The 21,522-nt window shown below is 37.8% G+C and overlaps 1 long non-coding RNA gene across 13 annotated transcripts in view; it reads right to left on the reverse strand.

Moving 5' to 3' along the window:
• The window catches only part of LOC127542582 (uncharacterized), an 83,627-nt gene extending 65,725 nt beyond the window's left edge, over nucleotides 1-17,902 (reverse strand). For 2 of the 13 annotated variants that reach the window (XR_007948737.1, XR_007948738.1), the window contains exons 1-2: nucleotides 17,557-17,902; nucleotides 1,171-15,745 (exon numbers count right to left, since the gene is read on the reverse strand). This is a non-coding gene — a long non-coding RNA (uncharacterized LOC127542582). The other 11 variants (XR_007948732.1, XR_007948739.1, XR_007948736.1 and 8 more) reach the window with 11 other exon arrangements.
• Nucleotides 17,903-21,522: the final 3,620 nt, after the last annotated feature.

Here is a 21,522-nt window from a genome sequence, read left to right on the forward strand (position 1 = left end):
GTTCCTTTCCTCAAGGAATTTACTATCTAACTAAGGACAGTAAGCAATCTGATACATACAAAGAACTGTATACAGAATAAATAAGATGTAATTGAGGGTAAGCACTAGAATTAAGAGAGGCTACAAAAGATATCCTGTGAAGATAGGATTTTAAATTGGACTTAAAGGAAGCCAAAGAAGCCAGGAGGTGAGGATGAATGGAAAAAATAGGCATTTCAAGCATGGGGGTTAGTCAAAGCCAGAAAAAATTCTCAGAACCATGTTTTGTTTATGGAATGGCAAGGCGAGGAATGTCACTGAACTGATTTACACCAAAGTGTAAAAAACACTGAAAGGCAAGAAGGGCGAGGGGAGATTGTGAAGGGCTTTTGGCATTAAACAGGATTTTGTATTTGATTCTGAGGATGACAGGGACCTACTGGAGTTTATTGAGCAGAGAAGTGACATGGTTGTATCTGACCTTTACCACAGACACTTTTGGTGACTGAATGAAAGATGGTTTGGAGTGGGGAGAGGCCTGAGGCAGCCAGATCAACCATCAAGCTACTGTAACAGTCCAGCCTTTGTCAGAGTGGGTACAGAGGCAGAGGAGAGACATGTATTTGAGAGTGCAAAAATGAAATTGATAAGCTTTGTCAATGAATTGAACTTGGGGGGTAAAAGAAAAGGAAAAGTTCAGGATAACTCCAAGGGTTTAATACTGAAGGACTGGGAGAACAGTGTTATACTCTACATCAGGGGTCCTCAAACTATGGCCGCGGGCCAGATGCGGCAGCTGAGGATGATTATCCCCCTCCCCCAAGGCTATGAAGTTTCTTTATTTAAAGGCCCACAAAACAAAGTCTTTGTTTTTACTACAGTCCGACCCTCCAACAGTCTGAGGGACAGTGAACTGGCCCCCTATTTAAAAAGTTTGAGGACCCCTGTTCTACAGTAATAGGGAAGATGGGAGGAAGAAGAGGAGGAGGAGTAAGGGGCAAAGATAATAAGTTCAGTTTTAGATATGTTGAATTTAAGATGTCTAACTGGACATCCAATTGTCTTATCAATATGGTATTTTAAAAGCCTAAATGGTGTCCCTTTTAAATTTTATGTACTTAACACCTTATAGTTTTCAACAAAAACTTGTCAATCATTACCAGTAATAATGACATGAATAGCAGTCCTTACCAGATCAAGGCACTGAATGGAATCACTTTTTTGCCCTTTTTTTTTCTTTTATGGATCTGAATAAGGCACTACATTTTCACCAATCCCTTTTGGCTGTTAATTCGGTCCCTGAGTTTTAATACAGAGCTGCACCACCTCACTGAAATAAATTACATGAAAAGTAATGTTTAATATTTACCATAAACAAACTTTTTAATTGTTTTTTTTTTTTAAATTTACTTGCAGGTGCCAATACAATGACTCACTGAGCACATTAATAAGAAAAATACTCTTCCCTGCTATACCACTGCTTCTTTTAAAGTCCCTCGCAGGTCAGAAGTTCTATATTCTAAGGTTTATTCCATCACTAATATTCTGTTATTTTAAGGCTCCTCCTTCTTTTGCTATTCTCTGTTCTACATGTCCTAACAGCTCTGATGTTTTTGTAGGCTCTGACCACTGTCCACTGTCAATGTTATAAGGTCCCTGAATGCCCAGGCTCTGATATTCTAGGGTCCCATTCAGCTCAAGCACAAGATCTGAACATACCTCTCAGTTCATAGATGCTTCCTTCTAAATACTCTCCCAATTCTGCTATTCTAGTTTCTCTGTGTGCTCACAGTATATCTGCCATTAAGAGGCTCTCAAATTTAGCTCTCTAGCTCTCAAATTCTCCATTCTAAGTTCTCTCCCACCTTCAACTTTTTCCTTTGACAAGCTCTTCCAGCCTAGACATCTAGAATCTACTCGGCTTTGACATTCTAGGGAGTTTTTCTTTTCATTTCTTAATACTTATTTTGGTGTACTGTATGTTTCTTAGCAATACAATATTAAAAATGCACAACTGGTGTCTTATTAAAACCCAAGTACTTAACACCTACTTTTTCCCCAAAAAAGATCTGTTGCTTCTTAATAATAACAGTAATATCTTGCCAGATCAAGGCATGCCATAGAATTACTTTTTTCATCTTTTTTTTTTTTTTGGGGGGGGGAAGGAGGAGGTCAAATAATGTACTACATTTTCCCCAATCTCATTTGGTTGTTTAGGATCTGAGTTTTAATACAGAATACCTCATCAAGTATGGAATTTCAATATGGAAATTTTATATAACAAATCAAAATATGCTTTTTGGTTTTTAGATTTACTTATGCTTCCCAATACCTTGACTCACTGAATACATTAAAAAACCAAAACCACAAAAAACCTTTCTCAGATCTGTATTGTCTGTTTTAATGCCATTCACAAATCTAAGAATCTTTAACTCTCAGCACTCTAAAATCTTCCTACCAATGCCCACTTCCAGGCTTCAATCTGTGTGCCACAGTTCTATCAGCTCAGTCTATCTCCCATTTTCTTCTAAGACCTCTCTCGCTTCATTCACTTCCTATATTCTAGTATTCTGGACCTCATCCAGCTCAGAATTATTCTATTTTAAGACAACATAGAGCTTGTTCTAAGGGAGCTACCAACTCTGATATTTTGACTTTACTTCAAACTTTCTTTCTGATACTCAATACCCAGAAAGAACTCCCAGCTCTGAAATTCTGTATTTTAAATCATCTACCAAATCCAACATTTTCTGTTGAAAAACACCTCTTTGTCCAGGCATCCTATGTGCTAAGTAGATCCTGGTCTTTTATGCTTCGATACCCTATCCAGCTCTGCTCTGCCAGAATTTTTTCTTTTATTTGATTTTATTCTATCATAACACATTAACATTGTTTAATAAAATAATAATTTAAAAGGCAAATGATGTTCCTTTTATGTCTTATGTATTTTTCCAATAAATACTCCCCTTTGTCAACATCAATAATAATAATATCGATAGAAAATCTTATTGGATCCAAGCATTGCATGATTTTTTGTAAGGTGTTTTGTTTTTGCCATATAAAGCAGTATATTTTCACTTTTTTTTTTTTTTTTGGCTCTGTGGTTCAATACCTGATCCTAATTCAGAGCATCAATCTTGTGTTGATATGATGCTGAAACATTTAGTTGCATAAAGCATCACATACATTTCAATTATTTTACAAATTAACCTGACTATTGCATTATTTTCACTTACTGACCCCCCCCCCAAAAAAAAAAAATCAACGAAAAAACTCTCCATTTCTAGCTGTGGAAAGTGTTCTAAAATAGAAATGTCAAACTCAAGGCAGTAAATTCCTGAGCATAGAGCCACAATCAGATTCAAATGTCACTAAGTCAGTATGTGGCCAGCAGAAATTAATTTTTGCATTTGGTGTCACTGCTCTGAAGAACCCCACAAGTTTAAAGATCTACATTCTAAGGTCCATTCCAGCTCTGCCGTTCTGTGGTCTAGCTCTCCTAGCTCTGATATCTCTAGTTCTAAGCACCTATCAGTCTGACATTCCCTTCTTTCTGGCTAACTCTAAGACTTAAATTCCATGATCCAAGCTCCCCAGACTCAAGGTGTGTGTTCTCAGGCTCTAATTAGCTCATACATCATGTTACAATTGCCTTCTTACCTCTGTAGGGATCTAGCTAATCACACAACTTATTGATTCTAAAACAACTCCTCGCTCAAATATTCCCTATTTTAAGTACCCTCCCAGATCTGATATTCTGGCTTCTTTATTCATTCCTATTCTAACACTGAGGTGCTTGGATGGGAATCTCAGCTCTGAAATTCTACATTTTAAGTTCTTTCCTCCTTCCAACACTCATTCTCCCTTGAAAGGTTCCTTTCAGCTCAGTCATTCTTGATTCTAAGGGAAGTTTTGTTAAGTATCTTTTATATGCCAGTCATTTTGTTAAGGGCTTGACATATCTCATTTTACTCCATTTGATCCTTACAACACTCCTATCAGGTAGCTGCTATCGTTAATCAAACTGAGGAAACTGAGGCAGATATTGACTTTGCCCAGGATTGTAAAGCTAGGAAGTTTGTGAGGCTGTATTTGAACTCAGGTCTTCCTAATTCTATCTAGTTGTCTCAGTTCTGATAATCTAAGGACCCTCCCCATTTTGACAATCTTATTTTCTACGTTCTAATCTTGCTCTGACGTAGTAGGCTATTTTTTTCTATCATTTTTATACTGAATATTTCTTAGCAATAAATTGATTTAAAATAGTTTTAATATCCTATGTAGTTAAAACCTTTTTAAAAAAACTAATAAATACTGCTTCTTTATTACCTATAATAGTAATATCATTAGCAGTTTTCCCAAATTAGGACACTTCCTAGAAATTGCTTTTTTGGAGCTTGTTTTGAGCCAGAAAAGGTACCACACACCTTCTTTTCCTTTCTAGCAGTGTGGTTAAGGACCTAAGTTTTGATTCAAAGAATCTCCAGTGCACTGATATAAATTCCGTAAAAATAAATGTTGCAGAGATACCACAATGTGTTCCCAGCTCAGAACATCTGAGTTCTAATACCCTTCCCATCTCTTGCATTCCATGCTTTTTAGGTCACTCCTACTTCTGACAGTCTTCATTCTAAGAATTCTGATATCCCATATTCTAAGTGCCCTTCTAGCTGGCACATACTGTATAATAAACTTTCTCCCAACTTCAACTTTCTTCTTTGAAAGGCATTTCCCATTCTCTGTCTCATGACCCAACCTGCTCAGGTCTTCTAGGAATTATTTATTTTCTTGTATTTCATAAATATCTTAGTAATATAATATCTTAAAAGTGCAAATGATGTTCCTTTTAAATCCTAACTTAGCACTAACTAACTAGCACTACTTTTATTTTTCCTTTCTTATGTGGTTCATATTTATTGTTAATTTGTAGCATGAATATTGTACCAATATAAATTATACTGAAATGTTGTATATCACACCATTGACTTTATCGTCACAAAATTAAACAATTCCTTGCAATACTTTAGGCCAGGGGTCCTCAATTTTTTTAAATAGGGGGCCAGTTCACTGTCCCTCAGACTGTTGGAAGGCCAGACTATAGTCAAAACAAAAACTCTGTTTTGTGGGCCTTTAAATAAAAAAATTTCATAGCCCTGGGTCAGGATAAACATCCTCAACTGCTACATCTGGCCCGTGGCCGTAGTTTGAGGACCCCTGCTTTAGACCACTGAGCAATTTTTTTTTTTCTTTTGCTGAGGCAATTGGGGTTGAGTGACTTGCCCAGGGTCACACATAAAGGAAATGTTAAGTATCTGAGGCCAAACTCAAGTCCTCCTGACTTTAGGGCTGGTGCTCTATCCACTGTGCCACCTACCTACGCCCATTAAGCAAATTTTTTAAAGACTTCTTCCCATCCACAATATTGTATTCTCAGGCTCCTCCCAGCAGTTATAAAAGCCTATTCAGCTCATATTCTGTGGTTTTAAGGTCATCCCTAGAGCTGACTGTTTTTTAAGATCTCCTATCTATGATATCCCCTTGTTCTAAGTGACCCCCCAGTTCTTGACATTCTTCTCTCTAGAAATATGCCTGAGTGGAATACTTTGTATGCCAAAGTCCCATGGGGACAATTTAGATTAGTATAGAAATATGATCTAAATAAAGCATTAGATCAAATTAAATACTTGCACAGTACCTGGCACAAAGCAAGTCGAAAAAATAAACAATTTGTTTCCTTCCTTGCAACTCTGGCCATCTTTCATTGGCTATATTAAAGGGTCCCTTCATATCAGTGACAGTCCCTACTACTACTGTTTTGCAACAAGGCACAGTATGAATTTAAGGTACTTCATTTTCTGACTGACTCAACACCCAAGTTTGAATTCAGACCATCACCACCTTGCTGGTATGATACTGCCTTTAAAAATTATATAATACTCATACTTTAGCACACTGAGCAAATTTATAAAAACTTCCCAGATAACAGGATATATGCTAAAAGTCTTAGTACTGTCATTGAGGTTTTAAGATCATTCCTGTTCCAAAAATTGGGTAGGAAGGGCTCTCCTAGTTCTGACAGTCCTATTCTAAGTGCCCCTTTGACATTCTATTTTTGATGGCTATTCCCAGGACTGACACTCCATTTACCCAGAACCCACTGATAATTTATTCTTTAATTCTGATCATCTCCCATCTCACAAGATCTTTGCTATCTAGGGCTCCATTTAGTTCAGACATAGTTGTTTCAGAGGACTTCTGATTTGAACATTCTGTAGGTTAAGATCCAAAGCATTTTGACAATTTATAACCTTTTCTACCTTTGTTTTTTGCATTCTTTCTCCCACTGACATTGCTAAAGCAGCTCCTTCCAGGTCATGCAATCTTAATTCCTCGATGCCTCTCAGCTAAATTCTGTTCTAAATATTCTCAATTCTGATATTCTGGATCGGGTGGCTCACTCACATTCTGGAATGCAATTCTAGATCTGAATATTTTCTCCTAAGAGCCAGCATTTTCCAAATGAAGCTTTTGTTCTTTGCATTTTAAAAAATAATGCTGTAATGACTTAAAAGCACAAATAGTGGTAGCCCTGATAAATTTTGTATTTTTTCCAGTAGATATGGCAAATTTATTATTAATAAAATGAAAGATCAACAGCTGCCTTACCTCATCAAGGAAGTAAACAGAATTTTGTTTGGTCTGAATGAAGCTCTTTATTTTTACCTCTCCTCTTTATATGATTACAGAACGCAAGTTTTAACTCAGCATCAAAACTATGCTGATAAAAATTATACTAATAAGCCTATCTATATCATATATTTAAAAACCCCATAACTCCTTCTCAGCCATGGCACTGACTTATAAAGTCCCTTTCAGCTCTGACTACATTCTAAGGGCTTTCCTAACTCTTGACAACCTGTGCTTTTAAGGCTACTTTAAATGTTAACTCCTGCTCAAAGTATCCTCAGCTCTGATATTAACCTATTTAAAGCTATGCCCAGACCTGATGTTCTGAATTCTAGGTCCCACTTGGTCCACTGAAAGCAAGATTCTGGATACTCTTTTTTCAACATCTGTTTTTTGAGCTTTAAGGTACCTCCACACTTCTACCATCGAGGTGGAGTTCCTTCCAACTAAGGCATTCTAGATGCCAGGATACCTTGGACATTGTATTCTACCGATTCTGAGATTCTGACTTCTTTGCCCATTCCTAGTTCTATTTAATGTCTGGATTTTTACATATATGAAAGTCTATATTCTAAGTGCTCTCCCACTTCAACATTCTCCCTGTATTCAATAAACTTGTCTCTGCTCCAATCTTATTTTTCCCTTTAAATTTAAAAATTTTATTACACTCCATGTAATTTAACAATCCAATTATTTAAAACACAAATGAAGCTCCCCTTGAATCTTGTTTATACTCAATTTTTTTCCCTCAATACAGCCAACTCATTAATAAGCCTATTAATGGCAGTGTTACAGTTAAAAGGCACTGCAGTTAGTTTTCTTTGGGTATTCAGTTAAGACTGCATATATCACCTTTTCCTTTGTCATTATGGTTCAGGATCAGATTTGTAATTCAGTTTAAGATGGTGCAATAGTGCTGACATAAATTATATTAAATATTTAATATTAAAGAAATAACTTGCCCCACCCAGTACTTTGGTCTATGAATTAAACAAAACCATTCTGCCCCAGAGCCCTCCCAGCTCTCACACTGTGAGATTTTAAAGTTATTCCAATCTCTAATATTCTGTGTTCTGAGGGCTCCCTTAGACTTATTGTCTCTTGTTTTAAATGTGGCCTCAACACCGAGACACTCCCTTCTCCAGAGTTTTTTCCTTGCTTAAAAATTCTTTGTTCAAAGGTCTCATGGGCTCTGACAGTTTAGATTCTCAGAGTGACCATCTCACATTTCCTGAGTTATAAGGTGCCTCCAAACCATAGGGTTAAGGGTTCCATCAGCCCATTTTTGTTGCTAAAAGACAATAGATATGCTATTGTCTCCTAAGGTCCTATAAGCTCTAACAATTTCTGTAACCAGAGGAAGATCTTCCTACCTTCTAATAATCCCTGTTCTACTGACAATTTCAACTTAGTCATGCTGTACTAGAAGATGCTTCCTAGTTCATACATTCCTAAGTTCCCCTTTGAAATTCTATATTCTTCAAAGACACCTCCCAATTCTCATCTTCTAAGGCCCCATGAAGCTGGGATATTTTCTGTTTATTTTGTGACATTAAATATGGTTCACAGTCATCCAGTAATATAAAAAAGCATGTTCCTTTTAAATTTTGTGTACTTAATAGTGATTTGCTCTAGCCAGCCTGTCCTGGATTGTGAAAGCCTAATATTAAAATCTTTACTGTAATCATTTACATCTTGGAAACTGATAAAAGCTAAAAATTAAAGCTTCATTTATTTTGTTTATTGTCTAGATTTAAAGTGATAGAAAAAAATGCTATTAAAGCAGATTAAATGTGTCATGTGTCAACCCCCCCCCCAGTCTACTGTTAAACATGCATAAATACACCCTTGCTTAACATTTTATTTCTTCAATAAATATAGTCAATTAAGTACAAATAACTATTTCTCTCAAGAACAGTCTTATCTAATCAAGAATCCACATGACACTATTTTTCCCTGGTAGCCAGATAAGGCTTTTCATTTTATTTTTCCTTTTAGCATGGTCCAACCTCTTTTAATTCAAAACATTATAACTATTCTGATATAAATTATATTGAAATAAATGTTGTATACTATGCCAAGAATGGACTTTATTAATTTTTAATTAACCTGTTCCTTCCCAATTATCTTAGATGATGTAATACAAACAAAAGTTGTTCCCAGCTATAATAGCATTTTAGGGCCTCTTCTAGCTTTGATAATTTGTGTTCTAAGTCTGTTAAGGCATTGCGTGGAATCATTTCATGTGTGTGTTGGCAGGGGCGGGGAAGAATACAACTAAGGCATTATATTTTTCTCCTTTAATTTTGTGGCCTGAATTTTAATTTGGAACATCATCATTCTTTACTGATATAAATTTTATTGACATCAATATTTCTTATCATTCTATCACTGCTTTTTTTAAAAACCCACCTGACTATACCTTGGTTCAATGAGATTAGAACAAAACAAAACATAATGCCTTCTCACCTTTGCTATTGTATGTTTTGAAGATCCTACTTACCTCTGGATTTTAAGCATTAAGAGCAATCCTATCCCTGAAACCTTCTGGTTTATGGCCACTCCTAGTTCTAATGTTCTGTCTTGGAAGGGTTCTCCTACCTCTGTGATCTCTTTTGTGTTTACTCCCAGACTTGGCATTGCGTGCTAAGATATGCCAAGCGCTTGACAATTTTATCTCTGGTCCTGAACATCTCCCACTTTTATGTATTATAAGGTCCTTTCTACATCTGATATTCCATGTTCTAGAGACCCATCCAGCTTAGGCATTCTTGATTCTAAGATGTTGCTTTGCTCACAAACACTGTGTTCTAAGTTTCCTCCCAGATCTGATAGTCATTCTTCTATGTCAATTCTCAGTTTTGACTGTCCGAACTCTGAAACTCTGTATTCTAAACTCTCCTACTTCCAAGATACTCTCTTGAAAGATACCTAGGACATCCACACGTTCTGTGTTTTAATAATCCTTGGTCTCATCTGGATCTGACGTTGGAGATTTTTTTTCCTTTTTTTATACCTATGCTGCACATGGATCTCAGTAATATGATTCAAAAGCACACAAAATGTCTTTTAGATCTTGTGCAATTAACATCTTTTTGAAGAAACTCTATATTCATTACCAAACACCTTTTAATGACACCAGCAGTCTTTATGTAATTAAAATACTGCATGAACTAGTCCTTTTTATTTAGCCTAATAAAATAACTGAATTTTCAAATTTTAACTTTAGTCAAATGCTTTTATATTCTCTAAGAACCTCCCAAACTGGACATTCTATATTCTGAGGCCTCTCTGACCTCTTAGGGGTTTTTCTTTTCCTTTTTTTTGACACTGCATATGTTCTTTGGCCATACAGTGATTTAAAAGCACAAACAGTGGTGCTTTTAAATACTGCTTACTTCATACTTTATGTTTTCAATAAAAACAACCAATTATTGTCAACAACATTATTATCAATTTCATTCTTACCCAATCAAAGCAGTGCACAGAAATAATTTTTGAGCCTCACTCTAACCTTGTCATCCCGTGTTTCAAGACCTCCTTAATTCTGGTATCCTTTTGTGAAAGGGCCTACCAAGCTATGGGATTCATGTTCTAAGGTCCTACTAGCTTTGACATTCTGGATTCTCACCTGCTCTTCATTTCCTACTGCATGATCCCTTCCACCTTTAAAATCTACCCTCTTCTTAAGATCCTTTCAGTTTCTTAATTATAGGAGGTTTCCAGGCTCAGACCTTTTATATTCTAAGTGCCCTCCCAGTTCAGATATTTTGACTTCTGTGGCCAAAGTTCTGATATTCAGTATCCAGACTGCTCTTCTGCTCTAACATTCACCCTTCAAAAGGCACATCTAGTACAGACATTCCATGCTCTAAGGACCTTCTTGCACTAACAGTCTAAGTTTCACTGCTCCACCCAACTCTGATCTTCAAGACTTTTTGTTCTTTCCATGTAACAATTTAAAAACACAACTTGGGTCCCTTTTTGAATCTTGAATATTTAAAACTTTATTTCCTTCAATAAATTCAACCAATTCATTTCCAGTAACACTGGTATCAATAGCACTCTTACCTGAACAAGGTCATATAGAGAATTACTTTTTTTTGGCAGCCAGATATAGCAAAATATTGTTACTATTCTTCTTTGTGTCTGTGGTTCAAGCCCTGACTTTTATTCAGAGCACCAAAACTGTGCTGACTTAAATTATGTTGAAATGCATGATAGATCACATACATATCATAAATAAGCTTTGTTGTTGTTCTTTCTAAATTAATCATTCCCCCCCAATGATTTAGCACTGAGCAAATAAAAAACCCACTGTACTCAACCTTTTGAGACTGTGTGTTTTAAGTCCCCCTTCAGCACTGAGATTCTCCTCTTTAGTGCTATTTCCAGATCATATATTCTATGTCCTAAGATCTTACAGGCTTCCTATGTTAGAAAATCCCTCCAAACTGGGATATTCCAGGTTTCTGGATGCTAAGATGCTTCCATCATGTTCCATCATGTTTTAGTCCCTTCCTAGGTTTGATATCCTAGCATCTGTGTCCAATCTCAATTTGATCATGCAAATTAGGTTGTAGCGTAAACTCCCATCTGTGAAATTGTTAGCTAAAACTATCTCTCACCTTCAAAATTCTACCTGTCCCTTACTCCTTCCACAGTATTCTGGACTATGACCCAAACTCCGACCTTCTAGGACTACTTTTCTTCTCCTTTGCCTATTTATTTTATGATATTGAATATGTTTACAATGATGTTAAAGCACAAGTGGTGTCCTTTTAAGTCTTGTGAACTTAAGACTTTACATTATTCAATAAAACTAATTCATGTCCTGGGTCACACAGCAAGTAATTGTCTAAGGCCACATTTGAATTTAAGCCTTCCTGATTCCAGGTCAAGCTCCCTATACACTGCAGTATGTAACATTAACATCCAGAGCAATCTTACCTGATCCATACTTAGAATTTTTTTTGGTATCCAATTAAGGCATTATGTTTGCCTTTCCATTTTGGCAGTGTTGTTCAGGACCTGACTTTTCATTCAGAGCATCAAAATTACGCAGAAATAAATTATATCAAAATAAATGTTATCTCATACACATACCACATATTATCTTTAAAAATTTATCTGTCCCTTCCAATACTTGGGGTCCTCTGAACACATCAAAAAAACTTCTTCCCAGTCTTCCCAGCTCTGACAATCAGTTTTAAGGGCTCTCCTCACTCTGACATTCTGTGATTAAATCATTTCCACCTCTGAAATCCACCATTCTAAGTTATATCCAGCCTTCAGTGTATTGTCTTGAAAGGCACCTCCAAGTCAGACATTCCATATTCTAAAGAACCTCATGATCCTGTTCCTTCTCTGATAACATAGAGTTCTCTTTTTACATTATTTTTTCATCTTTATTACATTGCATATATTTAAGCAATACAGTGATTTAAAAACACAAATGATGTCCTTTTTAATAAAATCTCATATATTTAACAATTTATATTTTTCAAAAGAATGCAACCAAATCATGTCCTGGGTCACACAGCAAAGTAAGTGTCTGAGGTCAAATTTGAGCTTAGGTCTTCCTGATTGCAGGTCCAGTATTCTATGAACGGCATCACACAATATTAATATCCATAACAATCTTACCTGATCCACGCTTATAATTTGGTTTTTTTTGGGGGGGGTCCAAACAATACAACTGTATGTTCACCTTTCCACTTTGGCGACGAAGTTCAGGACCTAACTTTTAATTCAGAATGTCAAAATTGTGCAGAATTAAATTATATTGAAACATATGTTAATAGTATAAATATACATTGTTACCAGTTTTTTTTTTTATTTACCTATTCCACCCAACACCTTTGCTCACTTTCTTTCCCAATACATTGACCCATGAACATATTTTAAAAAGCTTCTTCCTTGCTATGATATTATGCAATGGAAGGCCCTTCCCAGCCCTCACAATCTATGTTTTGAGAGTCTTCCCCACTCAGACATTCTGTGATTCTTAGGTCACCCCATCTCCAAAATTTGTTATTTTAAACTATAGCAAATTTCTGGTGTATTCTCTTAAGAGGCATATCTCCAAGTGAGATATTTCATGTTCTGAATCTAAAGAATCTCAGCCTTGTTGTCTTAAGCCCCTCCTCACTCTTTTAATATTCTAGGCTTCTTCTTTACCTTTAATTTACATATTCATTTTAATTTTTATTAAATTATATATGTCTTAGCAATACAGTGATTTAAAATCCTGTGTACTTAAAAATCTAAAAAAAAAAAGCAATAGGAGTTTTTCCAGGTGAAGTCACCGCATGGAATTATGTTTTTATTTATTCATTTTCGGTTTGATGGGAAGCCAAAGAAAGTTACTTCTGCCCTTTGGCTACATGATTTGGAACATGTTTTAATTCAGAATATCACTATGTTGCTATAAATTCTAATGAAATAAATATTTCACCTCATACCAAATAAATCATTTGGTACTGTCATTCCTAACACCTTGCCTCTCAGTAAGCACAGTAAAAAGCAAAAAGCAAAAACAAAACTAAACACCACACTAAAACCCTTTCTTCTAGTTATATTTCCTGTTCTCAATACCTTCTTAACTCTGACAAGTCAGTTATAAGGGCCTTCCCTGCTCTAATAGTCTGTGATACAACTTTCTGTGTTCAAAGGCCTCTCACTGTTCTAATATTTTTTCTAAGATTCTATCAATCTGGGTTCTCAGGCTCTTACTGTCTTCTGTTTGATTAGTTTTATAGCTCCTTTCTATTTCTGATATTTCCTGTTCTCAAGATCTTTTCAGTTAAAATCAAGTATCCTTGATTCTAAGATGCCTCCAGACTCAAAAATTCTACTTTCCAAGAATAGAGTCACGTTTGATATTCTGTTTTTTATAGTCACTCACATTTTTGACAGTGTCTCAACTATTTTCTCAGTTCTAAAATTTTGTATTCTAAGCATTCTTCCACTATTTTCCCATACAGCGCCCTTCAAAAGAACCTCCCTGGGACTTTACCCAGCTTGGATCTATTAGGGATTTTTTTTTTACCCTTGATATTTATTTATTCATTTTGATTTTATCACAATGCATATGTGTCTTAGAATTATCATGATTTAAAAATATGAATTTTGAAGATTTTTATTCTTTATTTCCTTCAATGGTAGCCTTATCTGATCAAGGTCACAGAGGGAATTATTGTTTTTGGCAGTGAGATAAAGAACCGTATTTATTACTGTTCTTGGTCTCTTGAATCTCTGTGATTCAAGATCTGGCTTTTGATTCAGAGCATAAAAACTATACTGACATAAATTATGTTGAAATGTTACATCACACCCAACAAATATGCTTTGTAATTCTTTTTTTAAATTAACTAATCATTTCCAATAATTCACTCAATGAAGCAAATAAAATAATCTTTAGTCCAGCTAATGATACTGTGTATTCTAAGTGTCCTACCACCTCTGAGATTCTCCTCTCAAGGGCTAGCCCCAGGCCTATCATTCTATCTCTTAATGGGTTATGGGCTCTGATAGTTCTGATGATTCTCTGATTAGCTTCCCCTTCCTTTCTTATAAGGTTCCTCTAAATTGATGTCTCCTAGGTCAGAAATTTTATGTTCTATAGTCCCACTGGCTCTGATAATTTTTGTAATTAAACTATGACCATCTCCCTACTTTCTGTAACATAAAGTCATACCTACTTCTGACATTCCCTTGTCTAGAACCCCTTTCAGCTTAGTCATTTTAGATGCCAAGATATCTCCCAACTACAGAAGGAACATGTATATTCCATGTTCTAAGTCCCCTCCCAAGTCTAATATTCTGGCTTCTATTCACTCTCAATTTAGCCCAACTCTGAGATTTTCTATTGTAAAGCGTTTTCTCACCTGCACTGTTTTACTCTGAAAGGTACTTCCATTCTTCAAATTCTATGTTTAAAAGCCTCACCAAGCTCTGTTTTTTTTTCTTTTCTATGACAGTGTAGATTTTTCTTAACAATCCAGCACAAATGATGACCCTTTCAAACATTAATTCTTTATATTTTAAAATAAATATAAACAATTCATTATCAATAGCATTAATATCATTAAAAGTGTTAACTGATCAAGGCTAAGCTAGGGAAATTTTTTTTTTTTTGGTATTTAGAGAAAGCACTAGACTTTTATACACCTTTCTTCAAGTTTAAGAGCTGCCTTTGAATTCAGAATATCAAAACTGGGCTGGTATAACTAAGTGAAATAAATTTTGCATATCAAAAAATGTACATTAGTATTTTTAAAGGAACCTATCCCTTTCAATAACTTGCTAAGCAAAATTATACTGTGTATCCCGAAGGTCCTTCTGACTTATTTAAAGCTCTGATATTAAATGGTTTGAAGGACACCCTTAGTTCTGACATTCATTGATATTTGAAGGTCCCACCAGCTCTGTCATCCTGGCTTCTCAGTTATGATCTCCTACTTTCTGAGTTTTAATTTTCTTCCTATTTCCAATTCTTCTTGTTCTCAAGATCCTTTCAGGGCTGACACTCTAGATTCTAAACATCTACCACCTCAGAAATTTTAGGTTATAAGAGTCCAACTGGATCTTGTATTCTGGTTTCTATGTTCATTCCCAATTCTGACATTTTAAGAGCCTCAATTGCCTTTTCAGCTCTGAAATACTATATTCTAAATTTTTCTCTTCACACTCTAACATTCACTACTCAAAAAACACCTTCCAGCTCTGATATGCTATGTTCTAAGGATTTGTCAGAGGTCCCACTCAACTTTAATTTGCTAGGATGTTTGTACTTTTTAATCTATTTATTTTTATTTTATAGCACTATATATTTTTCTTAGTAATCCCTTTAGATTGCTAAAAGCACAAATGATATTTCTTTTAAACCTCATATATACTTTAATATGACCCTCCCCCCCAATAAACAGAAATTAATTATTAATTAAATCTTACCTGATCAGGGCCATGCAAATAATTACCTTTTTTTCCCCCCAACATATGACAGTGCATTTTCATCTTTCCTCTTTGGCTGTGTGGTTCTGGAACTGAGTTTTAATTCAGAGCATCACCCCCTGTGCTGATACAAATTATATTAAAATAATGTTTCATACCAAAACATCTTTTATTATTTTTCAAAATTAAGGCGTGAATCCCAATACCTTGTCCAATTCAGCACATTCAAAAAAAAACACAATACAACCCAGCTAGGAGATTATGGGTTTTAAGGACCCACCCTGCTCTAACCTTTCAGGGTTTTCCCCTTTTCAATTTTTATTCATTTTTATCTTATCACATGGCTCATATACCAACAATCCAATGATTTAAAATCACAAATAGTATCCCTTTTAATTCCTATGTGACACCCTTAAGAAAAAAAAAAGTCCTCAATTCATTCCCAATTATAATAATAATTATCACATTAAGGCTGTCCAGAGAGTTAAATTTTCGTTTTCTGAGATGTAACTAACGAAGGCGCAGTTTCTCTTCTCCCACCCAAGCAGTTAAAAGATGCTTTACCTCAAAGACGACAAAACTGACTCTAGGTTCTGATTGGCTTTTGTCTCGGCCTCACCTTCCCCGTTAGCTCTCTTCCACCTTTGCAGGTAATATAGGAGATAGGCCAAGGACTCGGAGGCTCCTACGACCTGATTGGTCTTGGATTCTATGACATAATTTCCCCGCCCCCCTCTCCAAGCTCCGCAACAAATACTGTATAGGCTGAAGACTCTGCCCCTCCCGCGTTCAGATTGGCCCCGGATTCTATGACGTAACTTCCTTCACCCTTTCGCAACTTCGCTGCAAACACAGACAAGGTTTAGAATAAAGCTGCCACTCTTCCCCCTCTCCCTCCCCCTCTGCGGCAAACACTGGCTAGGGCGAGGACAAAACTGTCTCTGAAACATGATTGATTCTGGATTCTCTGACGTAAATTCTTTCCCCTCCCTCCTTCCACCTTCGCAGCAAACACTGTCAAGGACTAGAACAAAGCTACCTGAAGGACTTGACAGGCTCAGGATTCTATGACGCATTTTCTTCCTCTCTTCCCTCCCTCCTTCCTCCTCCCTCCCCCAACCCCCCGCTCCGCCACCTTCCAAGTCCGCAACGAACATTAAAATAGACCTAGACTAAAGCTGCCTCTTAGGATTTGAGAGGCCTCGGAGTCTCCAAAGAATTTTCTTTCCTTCCTTTTACCTCCGCAATGAATATTAAATAGGCCTGGAATAAAGCTATTTCTGGGATCTGACAGACCCCGGATCCTATGACGCATTTTCTTTCGCTTGCTCTCCTTTCCCCTCCGCGGCCAACAACGGCTAAGTCTGGGTTTAAAAAAAAAAAAAAAAACTGTTCCCGAATTCTATGACGCACTTTCCTTCCATTGCTCTTCTTCCACTTCCGCGGCCAACACAGGCTACACGTCTGGGGAAAAAAACTGACAGGCCCAGAATCCTATGACGCACTTTCCTTCCTCTGCTCCCCTTTCCCCTCCTCGGCCAACACCGGCTAGCTCTAGCACAAAACTGAAAGGCCCCGAATCCTAATGATGCACTTTCCTTCCCTTGCTCTTCTTCCACTTCCGCGGCAAACACCGGCTACACGTCTGGGGAAAAGGAAAAAAAAAAAAAAAAAACAACTGACAGGCCCAGAATCCTATGACGCACTTTCCTTCCTCTATTCCACTTTCCCCTCCTCGGCCAACACCGCTAGGCCTAGCATAAAGCTGCCTGTGAGACCTGATTAGCTTCCGGCTTTCTTGGCAAAGCTTACTTTACCCACCCACCTTCCAATTTCACAGCAATAAGGCCGTGGACAAAACTGCCTCTCAGACCTGATTGACGCAGATAAGTGGCGCAGATTCCTTTCCCATCCACCTTCCACCTTCCACCTTACCAGCCAACATGGGATAGGCCGAGGACAAAGCTGCCCCTGGTACCTGGCTGGCCCTGGATTCTCTGCTGCACTTCATTCCTCCCCCCCTCCACATTCATGTTGGATAGGCTGAGGACAAAGCTGCCTCTGGGACCTGACAAAAGCACATCAGAGGAGCTGAATACTAGCCCATCCACCTTCACAGCAAAAACTGGTTAGGCAGAGGACAAAGCTGCGTCTGGAACCTGATTGGTGCAATCGGTGCTGCAGTTTCCTACCCATCCACCTTCCAACTTAGCAACAAACAGGGGATAGGCCAAGGACAAAGCTGCATCTGTAACCTGATTGGCGCGGTCAGTGCTGCAGTTTCCTACCCACCCACCTTACAATTTAGCAATAAACATGGGATAGGCCAAGGACAAAACTGCGTCTGAGACCTCCTGATTGGCGCAGTCGGTGCCGTAGTTTCCTACCCATCCACCTTCCACCTTAGTAACAAACATGGGATAGGCCAACAATAAAACTGCGTCTGGGATCTGATTGGCCCTGGATTTTCTGACGAGTTCCTTTTCCCACCCCCTTTCTGCCTTCAAAGCTAACATGGCTGCCTCTAGGATCCGATTTCCTTTAGCTTCCTTTCCCCACTCCCACACCAACCTCTGATAGGCTAGGACAAAGCTGTCCTTGGCAGTTGATTGTTTTTCTCCCACTAGGTTGGTCTCTCGCTGACCCTGTTGTTTTCCGTGAGAGCGAGGGAGGGGAGGCAAAAAGAAGCTGTATCCAGGGAACCGATGCCCCTTGGCCTTGTTGCATGTTCTTGTATTAGGGCAAAATCAGATCCTTGGGTCGCTGGTCGAATGGGGTTATCGCTGCCTTCTCTAGCTTGGGGAACTCTTTGAGATTCCACTTTTATAATCAACTTAAATTACCAGAGTTTCCAGCCAGGAATGCACTTCGTCTTCTTTTAAGTGACTAAGATGGAGATATGTTTGCACTTTTAAAGATGAATTCCCATTGCAGCTGTTATGCCACAGTTCTCTTTAACTGTCCTGACTCAGTTTCCTTGTACAAGTTTCCCTTATCTCAGTCTCCCTAATTACTCCCCTAATCTGTAAATATCCCTCTGGTCTATTAAGGCTGAGGACCATTTACTCTAAGGTTATAAATTGTTAGTAAGATAAACAAGAGAGCAGACCTCCTGACTCTTTTCTGTCCTCAAGAATTTACAACATCCCTCTAAAATATTCCAAGATATTTCACTGACATCTTTATCTCTGTGTATTCAGACATCCTGTCTCTGGGTTTTTTGGGGTTTATGGCCTCTTCCATCCTGACAGTTTTCCTGCGCTTCTCACCCCTTTCTTTGTTCAGAGAAAAGGGATTTAAGAAGTTGGGCTTCCTACATTCATGGCTGGAGGCTGGACACTGGATTCTTTGGGATGACAGTCTCCTCCAGCGCTGGGACCAACATGGATTCCTTGGTCCCAGTATATCTTTATCTCTGTCTGGATAATTTGAGATGAGAGTGCTGTCCAGTCAATCTTACTCTCCCATTAATAAAATATTAAAAACTCTCTAATCTCTCTCCTGCCTCAGTTTCTCTGGCATTACACAGTAAATTCCCCCATCTGCATAGGAGGGACCCAGTCAATAAGCATTTATTAAGCACTTAGCTTATGCCAGACTTAGATGGATACAGTTTCAGCTTCCAAGGAGCTTACTACATAATGAAGGAAAACAATACAAAAGAAAGATGACAGGAGTAGAGGGTGGTAGAATCCAGTCCAAGGAGTACATGCTGATAGAAAATGAAGATGAAAGGGATGACGTTTTAAAAGAAATGGGCTTAATAATTTAGATTTATGAGGTTCTGCCCCCCCCCCAAACAGCTTGCAGCCCAATAACACTTCAGGCTCAATGTCAGTTAGATCTGGGTAAAGCTGTACCTTAATGGTTTCAGACTTTAGCCATGGATTTCCAAGACAAGCAATCATGCAAGTGTGGGCTGATCAATTGGTGACATTTGAGCAGGAAGTTGGGACAGTGGTGGTTTAGGTAAATACTGATGTTATATGAAACAGGCACTATGGGAATAGAGAGAGGGGTTACATTTAACCAAACATTTAGCTGTTTGGCAGAAGGGAACAAGCCTTTATTGAGCACCAAATATATGTGAGACACTGCTACGTGATTTATAAATGTGATTTAATTTGAACCTGACAACAATACTATGAGGTAGATATTATATATGATCACTGTTTGACTTGCCCGGGGTAACAAAACTAGTGTCGGAGATAGTATTTGAACTCAGGTCTTCCTGACTCTCACCTGTAAGGAGTTAACACTTAAAGAACACCCATTTTGCCTGTTTAATCTATGGTTCTGCTGAACCAAAAAGGACCCTGTAAGTTTCTCATGAGAAGCTGAACTTAGCCTCACACACTAGATCAAAGTGACAAGCATAACTACAGAGTGACCTTGCCTATTTCTGTTCTTCTGCTTACTTGGGCATCACACCTGTGAGGTGCTTCTACAGATAAGATCAATTATTGTTCTCCTAAAATCCTGACCCTGGAAGGTTCCCTTAAGACCATTCCCATCATTGTATGCATCCTGTTATTCCCACCATTGTATAGATCCCAAGCCCATTCCCATCATTGTATGCATCTGGTTATTACTTTAGGCTTTGCTAGTTACAATCCTATATAAACGCTGTGCCACAGTCACTCTATACTATATGTTTTGAACATGAGTTCCATTTGGTTGGCTAGTCTAAACTCTCCACATTAAAAGAGTAAAAACCAATCTCTATCTTGCCTCAGTTTCTCTGGCAGTTCTACCTGCTACAAGAGAGAAATATGCAATTGGAGTTCAATTTCCAATAATCCAGTAACAAGGTGTGGTAGGACCAGTGATTTCCCTGCCAATTTCCTTCAGCCTCAGGTTCCCAAATGTAGTTTCCTCCCCTCAAACGACCTGATCAATCCCAGCATTCCTCATGGACCTTTTTGGTTATAAAGCATAAAAAATTCCAGCTGCATGTAGTGTGGACTTTTGGGACTTAATGGGTGCCCAAGACCATGAGAATCACTGTATCCTGAAGACCTGCTATCAGATATTGGGGAGGCCTCTTCTACCAAAGCTAGAGATAAGTGCCATTGTATCCCTCCTATATATCCTTGCTTGTTTGGCAAAGTAAACTTCCTTTGATAAATTTTCAGTGATTTGCAGTGCCTCATCTCATTCTTAAATTGAGATTGAAATATGTACTGAAATTGGAGATATACCTAAAATATGGGAGATAGTCAAGAGAATGGGAGTCCTGGCAAGTCCTTCCAGTGGGTGGAATTCCAAGCTGTATACTAGACATCTAAAAGCCTTGAGGTAAGGAGCATAGAAGATCTTCATCTGTAGTAATTCCGGGGCAGGGGCCATAGGTCTGGCCAATTAATCTGGGATCTAGATCATACAGGACTGTCTACTGAAAAGCCGCCCCTTTGGGATTGACCAATGGAAGAATTATTCTGATGCCTCACAGTGCATGTGCTTATTTGTGGGGCAAGTCAAAGAGCATGTTGAAACTGTTTCAAGAACAGAAGTTTGCTTCTGCTAGTCAACAGCTGCATCATTATGCATCTGATAGTCCAGATGAGCTTCCAACTTTATAGAATCCATGTCTGTGACAAATCAATGCCACAATGGGAAGGGAAAGGGTTTTCTAATCTAGTGGTTTCTGAGATCATCTCCAGTTAGATTTATCTGATAAGAAAGTATTATTTTTGGATATAGTTATAGCTGATCCTCTCTAGCCATTTCATTTCTTTTGGCAATGCAGAGTTCCCTTAGCTTAGAAACATCCCCCCCCCCCCCCCCAAAGGGCTCTATATGCTCTGGAGAAGTATCTGAGGTTCTCCACAACTGGCAAACTTCCTTTCTTTTGGGATAGTTGGGACAACTTCCACAAAAGGGATTGGGGAATCAAAAGGC

Source organism: Antechinus flavipes, chromosome X, assembly GCF_016432865.1.
Source record: "Antechinus flavipes isolate AdamAnt ecotype Samford, QLD, Australia chromosome X, AdamAnt_v2, whole genome shotgun sequence".
NCBI lineage: Eukaryota > Metazoa > Chordata > Mammalia > Dasyuromorphia > Dasyuridae > Antechinus > Antechinus flavipes.